The sequence below is a fragment of the Neofelis nebulosa genome, chromosome 6, assembly GCF_028018385.1.
Source record: "Neofelis nebulosa isolate mNeoNeb1 chromosome 6, mNeoNeb1.pri, whole genome shotgun sequence".
Taxonomy (NCBI): domain Eukaryota; kingdom Metazoa; phylum Chordata; class Mammalia; order Carnivora; family Felidae; genus Neofelis; species Neofelis nebulosa.
This window is the reverse complement of record NC_080787.1, coordinates 154,749,599-154,765,115: the sequence shown is the minus strand read 5'-3', so window position 1 is coordinate 154,765,115 and position 15,517 is coordinate 154,749,599. Positions and strand designations below refer to the sequence as shown.

Sequence of the window (15,517 nt, the reverse complement as noted above, 5' to 3'; positions counted from 1 at the left end):
CCGGGACCTCAGCCACCAGCAGAACAATCTAGAAAACACCTGGCGGTGAGGTAAAGCCGAAGAAGGCGAACACAGACCAGAGTGGGAGCCACTGCCACAGAAGACAGAGAAGCAGAAGAGACGTGACAGATGCTGGTTCTGGCAGGTTCCGTAGGGTTCCCACACCTCCAGGGAGGCTGAGGAGGAAGAAGAGAGATGCCGTTTGCCAATGCTGGGAATGCTGGGGGTTCGTAGAAATTAAGTAGGTGGCAGAGGCCGTTGTAACCAACTTTATGCCGATAAACTCAACAGCTCAATGAAACAAGACAAAACAAAACAAAACAAAATGCAACATTCCTGAAAGAGACACATTACCAAAGCTCATTCAGGAAGAAATAGCTGCCTGCATTCAAGAAATGACATGTGTATTAAAGACCCTCCCACAAAAAAATCTCAGGCCCAGGGGGGTCTTCCGGTGAATTCCACCACACACTTCGGGAACAGCACCTGCTTGACACATTCTCCCAGAAACCTGAGAGGAAGCCGTACTCCCCCAGTCATTCTGTGAGGCCAGCGTCCCTCCGCCACCAAAACCATCAGAAGAAAAGAACTTACGGACCAACATTCGTCATCCGAATAAATGCAAAAGATCTGAATACAACTTCAACAAAGTATAAAAAGATACCATCATGATAAAGTGAGTGCTAGTCAAGGAATACGAGGTTGTTTTAACACCTATCGATACAATTCACCTTAGAAATAAGGAGGATAGAATAGGTAAGAATAAAATAAATCACTATCTCAACAGATGCAGAGAAAGCGCTTGAAAATATCTAACATTTATTCTAACGAACACGCTCAACCACCTAGAAATGAAAGTGTTCTCCACTTCCAAAAAGACACCTCTGTGCAACCTGCAGCCGTCATAACTCCTGATGAGGGAAGACTGGGCACCCCTGGGTTCCGAAACCTGGCGAGGGCGTGTCCTTTCGTCACCTCTCTCCAGCACTGCGCCAAAGGTTCTCGCTGGCACACTCAGGCAGGAAAACAATCACATGGCATCCAGACCGGAAAGGAAAAAGTAAAGTGGTCTCCGTTTACAAATAAAAGGGTTATCTACGTAGAGGTCGTATGGAATCCACAGAAATGCACATGTTAGAAATGGGTGTTGAAAAGTTGAAGCGCTTCAGATGAACACATGATAATTATGTGCTAGCAATGGGCAATCAGAAACTGCAAGGGAATGCGGAGTGGAACTTACAATCACACAGTCAGTAGAAAATACGCAGGGACACATCTGTGGACAGATGTGCAATGTCTGTACGCTTAAAATGGTAAAACACTGCTGAGAGAAATTAAAGAAGAACAAATCAGTGAAAAGCCGCATCACACCCGCGATGCCGAAGACAGCATTGTTACATTCTTCACAAACCAATCTACGGCGTCAAGTCAGTGCAGTTTTCTAGCAAAATCCTGGAAGCTTTGTGTGTCTGTGTATGTAATTGAAACCTTGTCCTAAACTTTATTTGGAAAGGCAAAGCACCCCGATTAGTCACACAGCTTTAAACAAGGACAACAAGAATAGAAGATTTACACCGCCTAATTTCGAAGTTTGCTATAAAGATGCATCGACAAGATGGAGTGATGTTGTCACAGGGCGAGTGGAATACACGGTCCGGGATTAGTTTCTGTCCGTGTCTCACACCGTGCCAAAAAATACCTCAAATAGATCATACACTTCATCTAGAATACAAAGCTATAAAAATTCTAGTAAAAGTCACTGGAGGAAATCTTTGGAACCTTGCGTTAGGCAATCTAAAATTGCAGAGCAAAAGCATGATCCATAAAAGACAAGACTTTGGTGAGTTGGCCGTAATCAAAATGAAGAACTCGGACTGTCAAAGGACAGCACTACTGAGAGTGTCGGCAGAAGGCACGGACCGGAGACAACGTTTGCAAACCCCGTGTCTGGGCAAAGGCTTATACTTGAAGTATCAGGACTCCCAAACTCAATAACCAGAAGTCGACCACCCATTACGACACGGGCAGAAGATGCGAGCGGACGTGCCACCAAAGAAGATATACGGATGGAAAACAGCACGGGGAAGATGACCGAAGCCACCAGCCAGGAAGCCCTTGCCGTCAGAGCCCCCGTGAGCGGGGCTGCGGGTCGTGGGCCAGCTCGCGGTGGAAAGGCTGAGCAGGGCCAGTCCTTCGCTCTCAAACGGACTTCCCGGCTGCGCCCGAGAGTGTCACCCTGTAGCAGCAGAAGGTGAGGATACCCCTAGGCAGTGGGACCCTCCCCACGGCTGGCCCAAGGGGTGGACAGACAAACGGCCTTCTCAGTGAGAAGCTACAGAGGAGGCCAGAGTCTGCACTTAGCGGCTTCCTGCACCAACACCGGGATTAGTTATGACCTGTGGGTCCTCCAGAGGAGACAGAAACCATACGTGCTTTCGGTTTCTTGTTAAAGCTGCAGGTAAGAAATTTAAAATCTCCTGTCTTAAGCTGCCTTTCTCTCAAAGGGAAGAGCCCCAGGGATGAGCTCCAAGTGTCCTTTACGGAGGGTCTAGAGCAGGCCAGGCCGAGCCCAGGAATTTACCACGTTAATTAATCACTAGAACAAGCCTGGGAGTTCTCACTGTTGCCTGTGTTTCATAAATGAGGAATCTGAGGGTCAGGGAACTCGGGCCACTTGTCCAAGATTCAAGAGTGAATCTGGAGATTAAACCAATATTTTCTGATGTGCGTCAGAGCATTCTCCATACTCCCGTGGTTCTATATTTAGACTGCGTGAAAGAGGTCTGGAAAATGCATTAACCCATTTGGAGGCGAATGTGGTACATTCTCATTAGTTCTAGAGGGTCAGGGAACAACCACGGGACGTGGAATTTCAGGTGTGTTGAGGGGGGAGCACCAGGAAACCCGCAGCCCCCACTTTAATTTCTCTTCCACGTATTTCTGTAAGGTCTGTTTCCCCATAAAACTGTAATTCTTAGGACATGCACGGATTGGAACATTTTCATTTGTCTCCTAAAGTAAAATTCAGTTCCCATGTATATACCCATACTGTCGTGTGTCCTCTATCAAAATACTCTGTGGCCAGAGTTTGTGTCCTGTTATGTGGGATCAGGAACTGATTCTCTTAAGAAATGTCTTCTCTTACTCACGATGAAACACAGGATAAAGTGGCGTTTCTTCACCCTTGTCACTTCTCCGTGAGGCCCTGTCACTCCTAACAGTTGGGCTTTTCAAAGAGATGTTACTGATGGACAGATTCTTTTCAAATGCTGTATATTATTCTTTCTGATAATAGTAACTTCCAACTTTTCTTTAGAAGTATTTCAAAGGCTTCATGAAGTCAGCCAGAAACATGCTTAGGGCAATACAAAGTTTGGAAAGATTTTTTTTAAAAGTCAGTCCAATAAAGACCAATGAGGCATGATTCAGGCCACAGCGTAGGTGAACCTTGAAAACATGGCACCAAGAGAAGCCAGACACAAAGACCACGTGTCGTAAGATTACATCTGTATGAAATGTTCGGGGCCCACAAACCTGCAGGGACGCAGAGTAGATTGGCGGTCGTCGGGGATGGAGGGAGGGCTATGGCGGGGAATGGAATGAGTGCTCCCGGGCAGTGGCTCGCTCCGTAAGAACATAAGCCTCCGAAGTTACATGGGGGTTGTGGTTGCACAGCACTGAGAGTGTGTGGAACACGTCGACTTGGGTGGTTCGCGCACTCTACCTCGGTACCGCTGTTAAGGAGGCAGGTGCCGAGAAAGACATCGTCCATGTAATTTCAGTATTTGGGGATCTACTAGTTCTTGAATGAGATCTTACAAGTAAGGCCTATTCAATACATCTCCACTGAATTTGAGTTTTACACAGATTTGAGTTAGATTTCTGAATTCTTTTCCATTTTTATCACGTCTTCAAAACATATGAGTTCTAGCTCTTCAACTTATTGTGGGCCCTTGAGCAAGTTATATCCTCTTCCAAGCCTCGTATTCATTTGCAAAAGATAAGCCTTTACCTCCACCGCCTCCCTCATCACACGCATGTGCGCACACACACAACCCCCCATGACCAACACGCGGACCTTGCCGGAAAGGCTTTTCAGAAAGACGGAAAGGGGAAATATCCTGTCTGTGCGTAGAGAATGAATGCGACACACAATGAATGCGTGTGTGCTGTGAAAGTGAGCAGTAAAAAGAAAACAACAAAAAACGTATATTGTCACTTCCTTTTAAATTTCTGTTTAATGTTTATTTGTTTTTGAGAGAGAGACAGAGCGTGAGCAGTGGAGGGGCAGGGAGAGAGGGAAACACATAACTGAAGCAGGTTCCAGGGTCAGAGCTGTCAGCACAGAGCCGGACACGGGGCTCGAACTCACAGATCGTGAGATCATGACCTGAACTGAAGTCGGACACTTAACTGACTGAGCCACCCAGGCGCCTCTGTGTATCGTAGCTTCTTTAGAATCTCTGGACCTTAAAGTTTCTCCGGGGATGGACCAGCGCACCCAGAACTCAGCATCGCTCACTCTCTAGACATGGGTTCTTGGAAGAGCCAAAATAGTAATGGAAGGAAGAAAAATAAAAGGGGCGCCAATCTATGCCACGAAAATCCCCCGAGTTAATGCTTTTGTGGGAATGAGATGTTGATTATCAACTCCACACAAGACCACCAAGCGTGTTGATCAAGCAAAGCTGAGTTTATCAGATTTATCGCAATAAGGAGAAACACCACGCGGCAGAGTCTTTAGTTTATGGCATCAGAAGTGGAAAGAGTATCAGTTTGTTTATTTATTTATTTATTTATTTATTTAAAAATTTTTTTTTAACGTTTTATTTATTTTTGAGACAGAGAGAGACAGAGCATGAACGGGGGAGGGTCAGAGAGAGGGAGACACAGAATCGAAACAGGCTCCGGGCTCTGAGCTGTCAGCACAGGGGCCCGACGCGGGGCTCGAACCCACAGCGTGAGATCGTGACCTGAGCCGAAGTCAGACGCTTAACCGACCGAGCCACCCAGGCGCCCCGAAAGAGTATCAGTTTAAGTGACTGGGGTTGGATAGCTTGTGAGGCGATAATTAAGGGTTGGTGACACACAAGAGTTTCGAGGGGAGTCTTTGGCGTGAAGCTGCTGCTTGACAAATGAGCGGCTTTTGCTCACGCTATGGAGACACGGCCCCTGTGGACTTTCGCTCAGATGAGCAAATGGTTCCTCTTGACAAATTGGTTTATGGGAATTTCTTGAAATAATCATTAACATAGCATCTAAAATATCACTCCATGGTGGGATACAGTCACAAAGCCTACGGATTTGTTACCAGAAGAGTCTGGACAGCTTCCAAAGGGCGTGAGAATAAACCTGAGTTGTTTGGATTGCATAAATCACCTAAGTCATGGGAATGTTTAAATCATGGGAATGTAGTTTCATAACAAGAAGTGACTGGGGATGAAAAAGACGTATTACTTATAGGCATCATAGTTGAGAGGTACCAAGTGTCGGTTGACAATATAGAACCTTACACAAGCAAAAAGTAATGAAAATCCACGGAAAAATAGAGAAGAAAAAGAAGGCACATTAAAACATAATAATCTCTAGATCCAGCCTTCTAGAAAATATTCAATGGGTCTTGGTCAGAAACTGTTTACTTCTTATAATTTTATTCTTCATCTGAAGGTCTTGGGGTAAGTTATCTTCTCCCAAAAGTTGGTACATTCCAACTTTTGCCAAAAAATGTCCTGTTGGGAAGGTGGTGCAGGTGATTTGGGATCAAACCTTGGGGCCAGGAGCTCCTGGGTGGCTCAGTCAGTTGAGCTTCTGACTCTTGATTTTAGCTCAGGTCATGATCTCGTGGTTCATGAGATTGGGCCCTGTGTCACCTCTGCAATGACAGTATGGAGCCTGCTTGGGATTCTCTCTCTCTCTCTCTCTCTCTCTCTCAATCTCCCTCCACTCATGTGCTCTCTCTTTCTCTCTCTCAAAATAAATAAATAAACATTTAAAAAAACCACCTTGTGGCTTTTCATCTGTGAGACAAATGCCAGGGGTCTATGCTCTGGAGTTTAATTTTTTGGCTGGTGGTCATTGGCAACTAACAGGGTTGCTTCCAGCTTGCTTCCAGGGTCTGTTCTTTTCTTTTCACTTGTTCAAAAAGACAAGATCTCCAAGTTCTAGTCTAGCAGAAGCTTCTTTGGAACATATGGAAAAACGGCAGCCTGTGCCCACTGGCTGGGGGACTGAGTATAAGCAGGAGCTGTTTGACATAATTTGCTTTGTCTGCCGAAAGTAAGGTAAAGTTGAATATTGAGAGGTAAGCCCCTTGCATAATGGCGAGACCTGGACAGGCTCCTGCGGGGAGGCCTACAGCTGCCAGAGGGTCACGGGCATGAGTGGTCTTCACGGAGGACACTGAAGAATACCAGGTATTCTGGACGGTGTGAACCCTGTGGTGCCAGTAGGCCTCTACCCATGGAGAGTGGTAGGCGTCTCAGTGGCAGGTCGATGACAATCCCACAACAATGGGGAGACTGATTTGCTCTGCACGTACGGAGCCAACATGATCACGTTTATTTATGTTATTTCTTTTTTAACTGCTCAGGCTGTAGATCGCTGACAAGTCAAAGTTCCAGTCAGTTCCAAGAAAAATCAAACAACGACCAGGATGCAGTCAAAACTCATAATACAGAGTGATTCTAGGAAACCAGGCGAGGAGCCTAAGACCCAGGCTCTGGTACGTTTCCCATCTTCACAGTTTTACTACGAATCTACTCTCGGCCAGTAGACACGCTCCAACGCTGTGTTCAGCTAGTTTAGTAAAATTTCCTCTCCCACATTGCTCGAGTGGCCAATGTATCTAGGTAATAGGTGCCTTTATGGTCTGCGAGGTTTCGCTTGAGGTCCTCTGGCTCCACCAAGCGGCTGACCTGACAGCCCCTCAGGTTGTCCAGACCTAATTTGCACCAGACTCTTCCCACCATCTAGTCCAGGTCTGGAGCCAAAGCTTTGAGCCAGTCAGATTAGTTTCTCAGCGTCTGTGTTCCATCTTGGCTCCCTTCGAATCCGGGCTGATTTTTTTTTTTTTTAACTTTGCATGCAATAAATTTTACTCTTGAGTTTCTACGGCATTTGACAAATAGGTAGTCGTTCACCCCAGCACCACACAGATGGATTCCACTGCTCTACACATTTCCGTGCACGGCCTGTTTGTACTTCTTCCCAAACCCCGAGAAACCACTGATCTCCTTTCCATCCCTACATTTTCTGCCTCTTCCAGAACGTCATATAAATGGAAAAATGCAATATGCAGCCTTTGGGGTCTGGCTTCTTTCACTTACCAAAATGGAGCCGAGACTCACCCGTGTTCCTTGTGAAACAACCACTCCCTCCTTCTCACTGCTGAGCCTTGTTCTCCCGTGGGAATAGACCCCAGTTTGGTTACCCTTTCTCCGTTAAAGGACAACCTGGCCATTTCCAATCTGAGGTGGATAAAGCTGACGTAAATGTTTACGGACAGCTTTTTGTGGAAATGTAAGTTTCCCATGCACTTGGGTGAAGATGTGGCTCAGGGGGTTCTGGGCCCGGTGGGAAGTGTGTGTCAGCATCGCAAGAAACAGCCGTCACCCCAGCCTGCTCTCCCGTTCTTGGGTCCCCTCCAGCACAGAACAAGAGTTCTCGTTTCTCCACATCCATGCCAGCACTTGGCATCGTCACTTTCAAAAAAATTTTTTAGCAATACTTATTGTTGGGCAGGAGAGGGAGAGAGAGAGTTCTGGATACAAGGTCTTCGTTAGATTTGTAATTGGCAACTATTTTTCCCAACTCTGAGGCTTGTCTCTGCCTCGTACGTATAGTGTCTTTTGCAAAGCACGAGTTTTGTTTTAATGTTTGATTAAGTCAAATTCAGCAAAGCCTTCTTTTGATGGATCATGCCTTTGGCATTGTATCTACAAACTCATCACCAAAACTCAGGTCATGCAGATTTCCTTTGGTGTTTTGTTGTGGAAGTTTTGGGATTTTTCATTTTACGTTTAAGTCCATCATTTGTTAGGAAGTACTGTTTGTATTTTAGGCAAAATATGGATCAATTTCTTTTGCGTGTGAATATTTAAATTTTCCGACAGCATTAATCGAAAGACTGCTTTTCTGAACCAAAAGCCTTGGTGCCTCCGCAGGGAGTCACTGGCCACTGTATGTGCATCTGTTTCTGGGCGTCCCCCCACAGACTTACCTGCTCGTCACAAGGCCACACCGTGTTCGTCACTGCGGGTGTAGAGCCAGTCTTGACATCGGGTCATGGGAGTCCTACAACGCTGTTCGTTTGCTTGTTTGTTTTTCAGAATTCGGGTGGTTATTGTAGTTGCTTTGCCTTTCCATGTGGACTTTAGATTCAGTTTCTCGTCTCCAGAACAGAGGTGTTCAAATTGGATCGATACTGTACTGATCCGATCGGGGGGAATTAGGAACACTGACATCTTTGGAATACTGAGACTTCTAACCCACCAAACAGGGTGTTATCTCCATTTGCTGAGATCCCTTTTATTTCTTTCATCAGTGTTTTGTCGTTTTCAGCCTAGATGCCCCCACTTATTTATTTATATTCGTATCTAGGTGTTCCCTTTGTTTTGCAGTAATGAATGGTGGTGAATGGTATTTCTTTTTTAAAATGTTTGATGTTTACTTATTTTTGGGACAGAGAGAGACAGAGTGTGAGCGGGGGAGGGGCAGAGAGAGAGGGGGACACAGAATCCGAAGCAGGCTCCAGGCTCTGAGCTGTCAGCACAGAGCCTGACACGGGGCTCAAACCTGCGAACCGTGAGATCATGACCTGAGTGGAAGTCAGACGCTTCCCTGACTGAGCCACCCAGGCGCCCCTGAGTGGTATTTTTTTTTTAAGTTTATTTATTTATTTTGAGAGATACAGAGACAGTGAGTGAGTGAGGGGCAGAGAGAGAGGGAAACAGAGGATTTGAAGCAGGCTCCATGCTGACAGCAGTGGGCCCGATTTGGGGCTCAAACTCATGAATCGAGAAATCATGAACTGGCCCCAACGAAGTCGTGTGCTCAACTGACTGAGCCACCGAGGCGCCCCAGTGAATGGTATTTTTAAAATTCAAGTTTTAATGTTCATTGTTGTACATGGAAATATGTTTAATTTTTCTATAGTGTTTGATATTACTGATTGTAGATATTTTCTTTACCTTAACACACACATTTAATAATCTAAATTTCCCTCTGAGCACTGTGTTAGCTATATCCTGCAAGTGATTAAGTATTGTATTTTTATTTACCCTAAAATATTTTTAATTGATTGTGGGGTTTCTCTTTGGAGGCCTGGGTTATTTAGAAGTGTGCTCTTTAGTTCCGTATCTTCAGGGATTTTCCAAATATATTATCGTTTTCTTTTTCTAGTTAATTTTGTTATACTCTGAGAAAGTATTTGTGTGTTTTCTATTATTTTACCGTTTTTAGGGTTAGATTTACGGCCCAGAATATCATTTAACTTGGTGAATTTTTCAGCTTGAGGAAACAGTTTTGCTGGTCTTATGTGGAGTCATCCATAAGCGTCAATACTCTCAAGTTGGTTAATGGTATTTACGGAAAAATCAAGGGAGAAAAGATTAATGAGCTTCTATTTGGTAAAATTTTCCTAAAGAGGATGTTAAGAAACATAGATTGTGCATAAAAGCATTAAGAGTATGAACTTTTACCCTTCGAGACATCATTAAAAACTATACCGGCGATGAGAAAAAACATTTGTAAATCAAATATCTGACAAAGGGTTTTTGCTCCCAATACATAAATCATGGTAACAAAACAAACAGTCCAGTGGAAATATGGGCCAGGGACGTTTCGGTAACAAGGAGCCACTCAACCCGCAAAGGGCAAGTGAGAAGGCCCTCGGCTTCTGACACGAATCAGGATTCCTCTGGATGATTCTGAGGTCACTTTTCAAAGCTTGTGCACTTTCTTATGATTCTCCTGTTACCACCTCCCCCCCCGGCTACCACCGCTGGAAAGACGTAGACGTGCAGGTCCGGACAGGTGAGGTGACAAGTGGTGAGCGGTCAGTGGCCCATTCTGGGCCCGTCCTGCCACCACGACAGGAAGTGCTTAGGGTTCAGAAGAGGTCGGGAAGCCACGGGCCCCAGAGCACCTCCAGGTGACTGGCAGTTGTGGGCGGGGCTGGACCAAGAGGGAGGGAGCCTGGGGAGGGGGGCACCCATGCGAGGAGCAGCTTATTCGGACGCACTCAGGACAGAAGAACAAGGCACAGTGGCTCATACTTCACATCTGACTCCCCAAGACACCCACATACATTGTTTGGTTTCTACACTGCTACTCAGTGGGTAACAGTCTCAGGCTCACCTGCCCCACACTTTCATTGCCAGTGTATCCTTAGTGGCAGCCCTGGCCCAGATGAGTGCTCTGCACACAATCACGGGTGCTCTGCACACCCAACCCCAGGCGCTCTGCACACCCAACCCCAGGTGCTCTGCACACACAATCCCAGGTGCTCTGCACACACAACCCCGGGTGCTCTGTACACACAATCCCAAGTGCTGTGCACACACAGCCCTGAGTGCTTTATACGCTCAACCCTGAGTGCTCTGTGCGCAGAACCCTGGTTCTCTGCACACAACCCCAGGTGCTCTGCACATACAACCCCAGGTGCTCTGCACACACAACCCTAAGTGCTCTGCACACAATCCCAGGTGCTCTGCAGACAGAACCCAGAGTGCTTTGTGCACACAGACTCCCGAGTGCTCTGCACACACAACCCAGAGTGCTCTATGCACACAGAATCCCGAGTGCTGTGCACACATAAACCCAGGTGCTCTGCACACACACAACCCTGAGCGCAGCACAGCCGTGCACCCAGCATCTGGCAAAAGTGCGGAGGTGATGGGTGTGGGCAGCAGGGGTCACCCCTGGCTTCAGGGCCTGCAGGCAGGTGACGGGCATGGGCCTCACCTAGTGCAGGTAGCGACCACCTGTGTGGACGGGCATGCAGCCTGCTTCCCCGGGGACCCCGAGTCCTTCCCCCCTGGCTTGGGGGCCAGCGAGCAGCAGATAGCCAGGGGTGACCCAGCTTGGCGGCGGTTGTGAAATGCAAAGCCTCGATTTGAGGATGTTTTTCAACATAAAGTCATGGGAATGGAAGTTCAAGCAGCAAAACAAAGTTATATAAGAGGAATAATAGATTAAAGATGTGCAGCGGCCGCGGGAGGAAAACAGGCGAGCGCAGGCATGCACGCCCGGCCGGGGGTGCAGCCGGTGCAGCCGCGGGTCCAGAGACCCCCACACCGCGCCAGGGGCCCCTGGAGCCGGGCCATGAGAGATCAGGCGGGCAGAGAGAATGAACCGTTTCGGCTCAGGTCCTTGTCCTTGGCTCAGCACAAACGGAGCGCCCAGCGCGTGGCCGGGGCCGGGGCCGCGGTGACCAGGGCGGAGGCGACAGCGCTCACGACGGCCCCGGATCCCGTGACTTCGGGAGGTCGCAGCTCGAGGCACCCGCGGACCAGCTGCCAAAGGATATGGGTTCAATTTCATCCCCTCCGAGCGCCCGTGTGCGAGCGTGCGGCTGTTCTGAAGCACTGACAGCCTTGACTTGTAGCTTCACGAGGTTTAAAGCAGTAAGTCTTTCCAGTCCCTTCCCCGGGCCCCGTGGGCCGCTCGAGTCTGGGCAGCGTGCTCTCACAGCCTCTGCTGACTCCTTCCTGCAAGGAAAGAGAAGGAGTCCCTACCCCACGGGAGTGGCACAAGGATTTACGAAAATAACGCGTCAAGCGCGTCTGACTGTGGTGCTCTCTCGTCGGCAGATCCTCGCAGGTTTTACCGCAGTGTCGGGCACGGCCAGCTTCTCCCCGCCGCGCTTTCCTTACGTTGTAATTTTATGTGGAACGAGCCAGGTCGCGGGGAGGCAAGAGGGCGGGGGTGGGGAGTGGATATTGCAACTTGAAATACAACGATCACAACTTGGGAGTGGAGACGTCCCTGACGGTCATGTTTGGGAAGCCTGGGGGGTGGTCCGCCCAGATCCTGGCCGGTCCAGGCACAGAGGACAGCAGATGGGAGGCGCTGAGGCGACGGCATGCGGGTACCCCGCCAGACCGAGAGGAGAAGGGACACGGGAGGAGACGAGGGGCCCCAGCAAACAAATTTGGCATATTCAAAAACAGGGTACGACGGTGTGGTCAGATTCAAGGTGAATGACTCTGTGCCGGGGTCTAAAGTCACTGAGCCCCAGGAGACCCACAGGTCCCGGTGAGTCACTGGGCATCAGGAGGGACAGGCCGTGCCAACCCTCGACCAGGAAGGAGGAGAGAAAGACAATAGCCCACCTTTGCTCTTCCCTCCTGCTGGTATCACCCATTCTAACCGAGGCCGAAACCAGAAGGAAAGGGACAGGGTAGGCACAGGCCATGAGGGTCAGTCTCCTGGGCACACAGTAGAGGGGGAGAGTGAGGAGCTGAACCAGATGGCCAGGAGAAGATGTCCAGTCCGCGGAACAGAAGAGGTCGTGGGAGCCGTGAGAGCACCCGAGTCGGGGAGGTGAGTACGTCTGACTTAACTTCCAGCAAGATGATTCTGGCTGCCCTCTCACCGCAGCCAGAGGGTGAGGCAGCGAGAACATTCTGGGGCCCGCGCACTAATTGGACGGGAGACGATTGTGACGTCCCGAGACGTCCAGGGCGGCTCGGAGTAGGTTAGCAGCCCTAACAATGCGGACAGGTGGTCAGACGCCTGACACGTGCCAGTGGCAGCGCAGCCAGATTTGCTGAGGGGCTGCGTCCGCGTGATGAGGCAGAGAGGGGCCGGGCGATGGCTCCGGGGGTTTGACCCGAGCCGCGGGAAGGCAGACTCGGTCACTCAGAGAGGTGAGAAACCCGGAAGAGGACCGGGCTTGGTTTGAGGACAAGATCTCAGTTTGGGTTTGGGCACGTTAAGGCTGAACGATTTCTATGTCCAAGCGGAGACTTCAGGGGGCAATTTCCATGCAAACCTGGAGTTCAAGGGCACGGTTGCGTCTGCAGAGAGGAACACTGGGATAATCAGCGACATGGAGACTAAATCCGAAAGGGTTGGGTGTGCAAGTGCGTTTGTGCCCAGTGCACAGGCAGCGCCCAGTGAGTGGTCGATACTGTTCTTATTCTCAATTCTTTCTTTTCCTTTGTTCTTCTGATTTGGGATTTGCCCACTGCGTTCCTTTGCTAACTTTTACCTCGACTTTGTGTAAGATCGTAGCTTAGACTATGGTTTAAGCAGAGCTTCTGGTCTGTACACGACGGCGGAGACCTGTTTCTTCCTTGCAGTATAACTGGAAACCCTGGACGCCAGGCAGGAAGCGACCAGAGAACTTTCAGACGCGGTTAGAGAAAGGGGGGGGGTGGTTTGTCGCCCGGGACTAGAGGAGCAGCACGGCAGAGGCACCTGGAGAACTTCCAGACCCCAAGCCTAACACCAGAATGAAGCCCAGGTAACGGTTCTGCCTCCGGCTCTGGCGGCATCCCCGTGACACGCCAGGTGAGCGTGACTCTGCCACTGGCCGGGGGGACAGACTCAGGACCCTGACAGCAGCCAGAGGCGCCCTGCCTGTTCACTGTCTGATAGCCCCCTCTCCTACTAAGAGCACAGGGCAGTCTCGTGACACTGGCAAGTGGCCCTGGCCCAGGACTCTGAGTCCCCAGGGCCTGAGGCTCTCCTCCCCAACAAAGGGACAGGGGTCCTGCCCCACAAGCTCCCAGCCAGGAAAGCACCTTTGTCCCGATGGGTCTGAGAACAAACTCTCTCCCTCTTTCTCTCTCTCCCTCTCTCTCTCTCTCTGATCTCTCTCTCTCTCCTCTCTTTGTCTCCTCTCTCTCTTTTTCTCCTCTCTCTCCCTCTCCCCTCTCTCCTCTCTCTCTCTTTTTCTCCTCTCTCTCTCTCCCCTCTCTCTCTCCTTTCTCTCTCTCTCTCTGTCTCTCTCTCCTCTCTCCCTGTCTCTCTTCTCTCTCTCTTCTCTCTCTCTCTGTCTCTCTCCTCTCTCTCTGTCTCTCTCCTCTCTCTCTTCTGTCTCCTCTCTCTCTTTTTCTCCTCTCTGTCCCCTCTCTCTCTCTTTTCTCTCTCTCTCTCTCTGTCTCTCTCTCCTCTCTCCCTCTCTCCCTGTCTCTCTTCTCTCTCTCTCTCTCTCTCTCTCTCTCTCTCCTCTCTCTTTGACATTCAAGTGGCAAGCATCGTCATTCCAGAAATCAGGACGACCTCAGCGTGAACATGAAGGCCATCAGCATGTGCGGAACCCAAGATGAGTCAGACTCTGGAATCATCTGACAAAGATTTTAAAGCAGCTGTCATAAAACAATGCTTCAGCAAACTATGACAAATTCTATTAAAACATGAAATCTAGAAAATTTCAGCAATGGAAGTTTTTAGGCCTTCGGTCTTGGTGTCTGTTACTAAACTGCTTCTATAAACCTCATAGGTATCACGGTCTGTAATTTTCTGAATTCTTTAGCAGCAGAACCCTCCTCTCTGTTTTTAATATAAACTCTTACACAGAATTTTAGGACATAATAAAGATAAGATAATACGGGTGCTCTCTGTGGTTGAAGAAGATGAACAGACCTCCTTCCATCTGTCTCTCTTAAGCTCTACCTGGGGCACCTGCATAGTCCCTTCTCTGGTACACAAAATTCTGATACAGTGAGAAATCACCTCACCTTGGCGTTACTCACATCGGGTTGAATTAGTAAAGAATTCCAGTAAGATATTTCAGAGTGAAGGTAATCAGAAGCAGCAGGGGTGGGTCTCTGATTTCACATTGAGTTAGTGACTGGCTTATTGTGACGGGAACTCACACGATAGACATTCCGCATGATTAAATAATTGTAGCTAGACATAAGGAGAAGGTAAGACAAGGCCATCTCAGCAAAGACGTAGAAGTTACGAAACAGATCCGAATGGAAATTATAAAACCGGCAGAACATAGCGATAGAAATTAAAAACAAAGCCAATGTATGGGCAATATTTGAGTGGAGATGACAGAGGGTAGATTCAGGGGTCTCGGGACACAGAAACAGGATTCCCCAAGTCTGAACAGAGGAAAAAAAGACTGAACAAAAAAGAGAATAACTGAGTAATGGAGGGACCTTTGGGACACTAACAGAAGACCCAGTGTCTGCATAATGAGAGTCCCAGAGGAGGAAGAGAGCAGGGCCGAAAGAGTACTCAAGGAAATAATGACATCCCAAACTTGGCAAAAAATGCAAAGTACACATTCAAGAGACTGAGCAAATTCCAAACAGAATAAATCCAAAGAAATCCACACCAAAACACATAATTAAAATTCTGAAAACTAAAGACAAAATATCTTGAAAGCAGCCAGAAGGAAACAATACATTGCTTATAGGAGAACACCAACTCACATGACTGGATTTCTCCTCTGAAACAATGGAGAGCAAAAGGGAGTAGCACAGTATCTTGTCTTGTCTTGTCTTTGCTTTGCTTTCTTTCCTTCTTATTTTTAGCACACTTTTTAAAATTTATTTAT

General features: G+C 48.3%; 1 long non-coding RNA gene across 1 annotated transcript; it reads left to right on the top strand.

Annotated features, from left to right (window-relative positions):
• Positions 1-11,219: 11,219 nt before the first annotated feature.
• Positions 11,220-14,557, top strand: LOC131513548 (uncharacterized). Its single transcript, XR_009262640.1, has 3 exons — positions 11,220-11,624; positions 13,305-13,468; positions 14,196-14,557. It is a non-coding gene; the product is annotated as an uncharacterized LOC131513548 (long non-coding RNA).
• Positions 14,558-15,517: the final 960 nt, after the last annotated feature.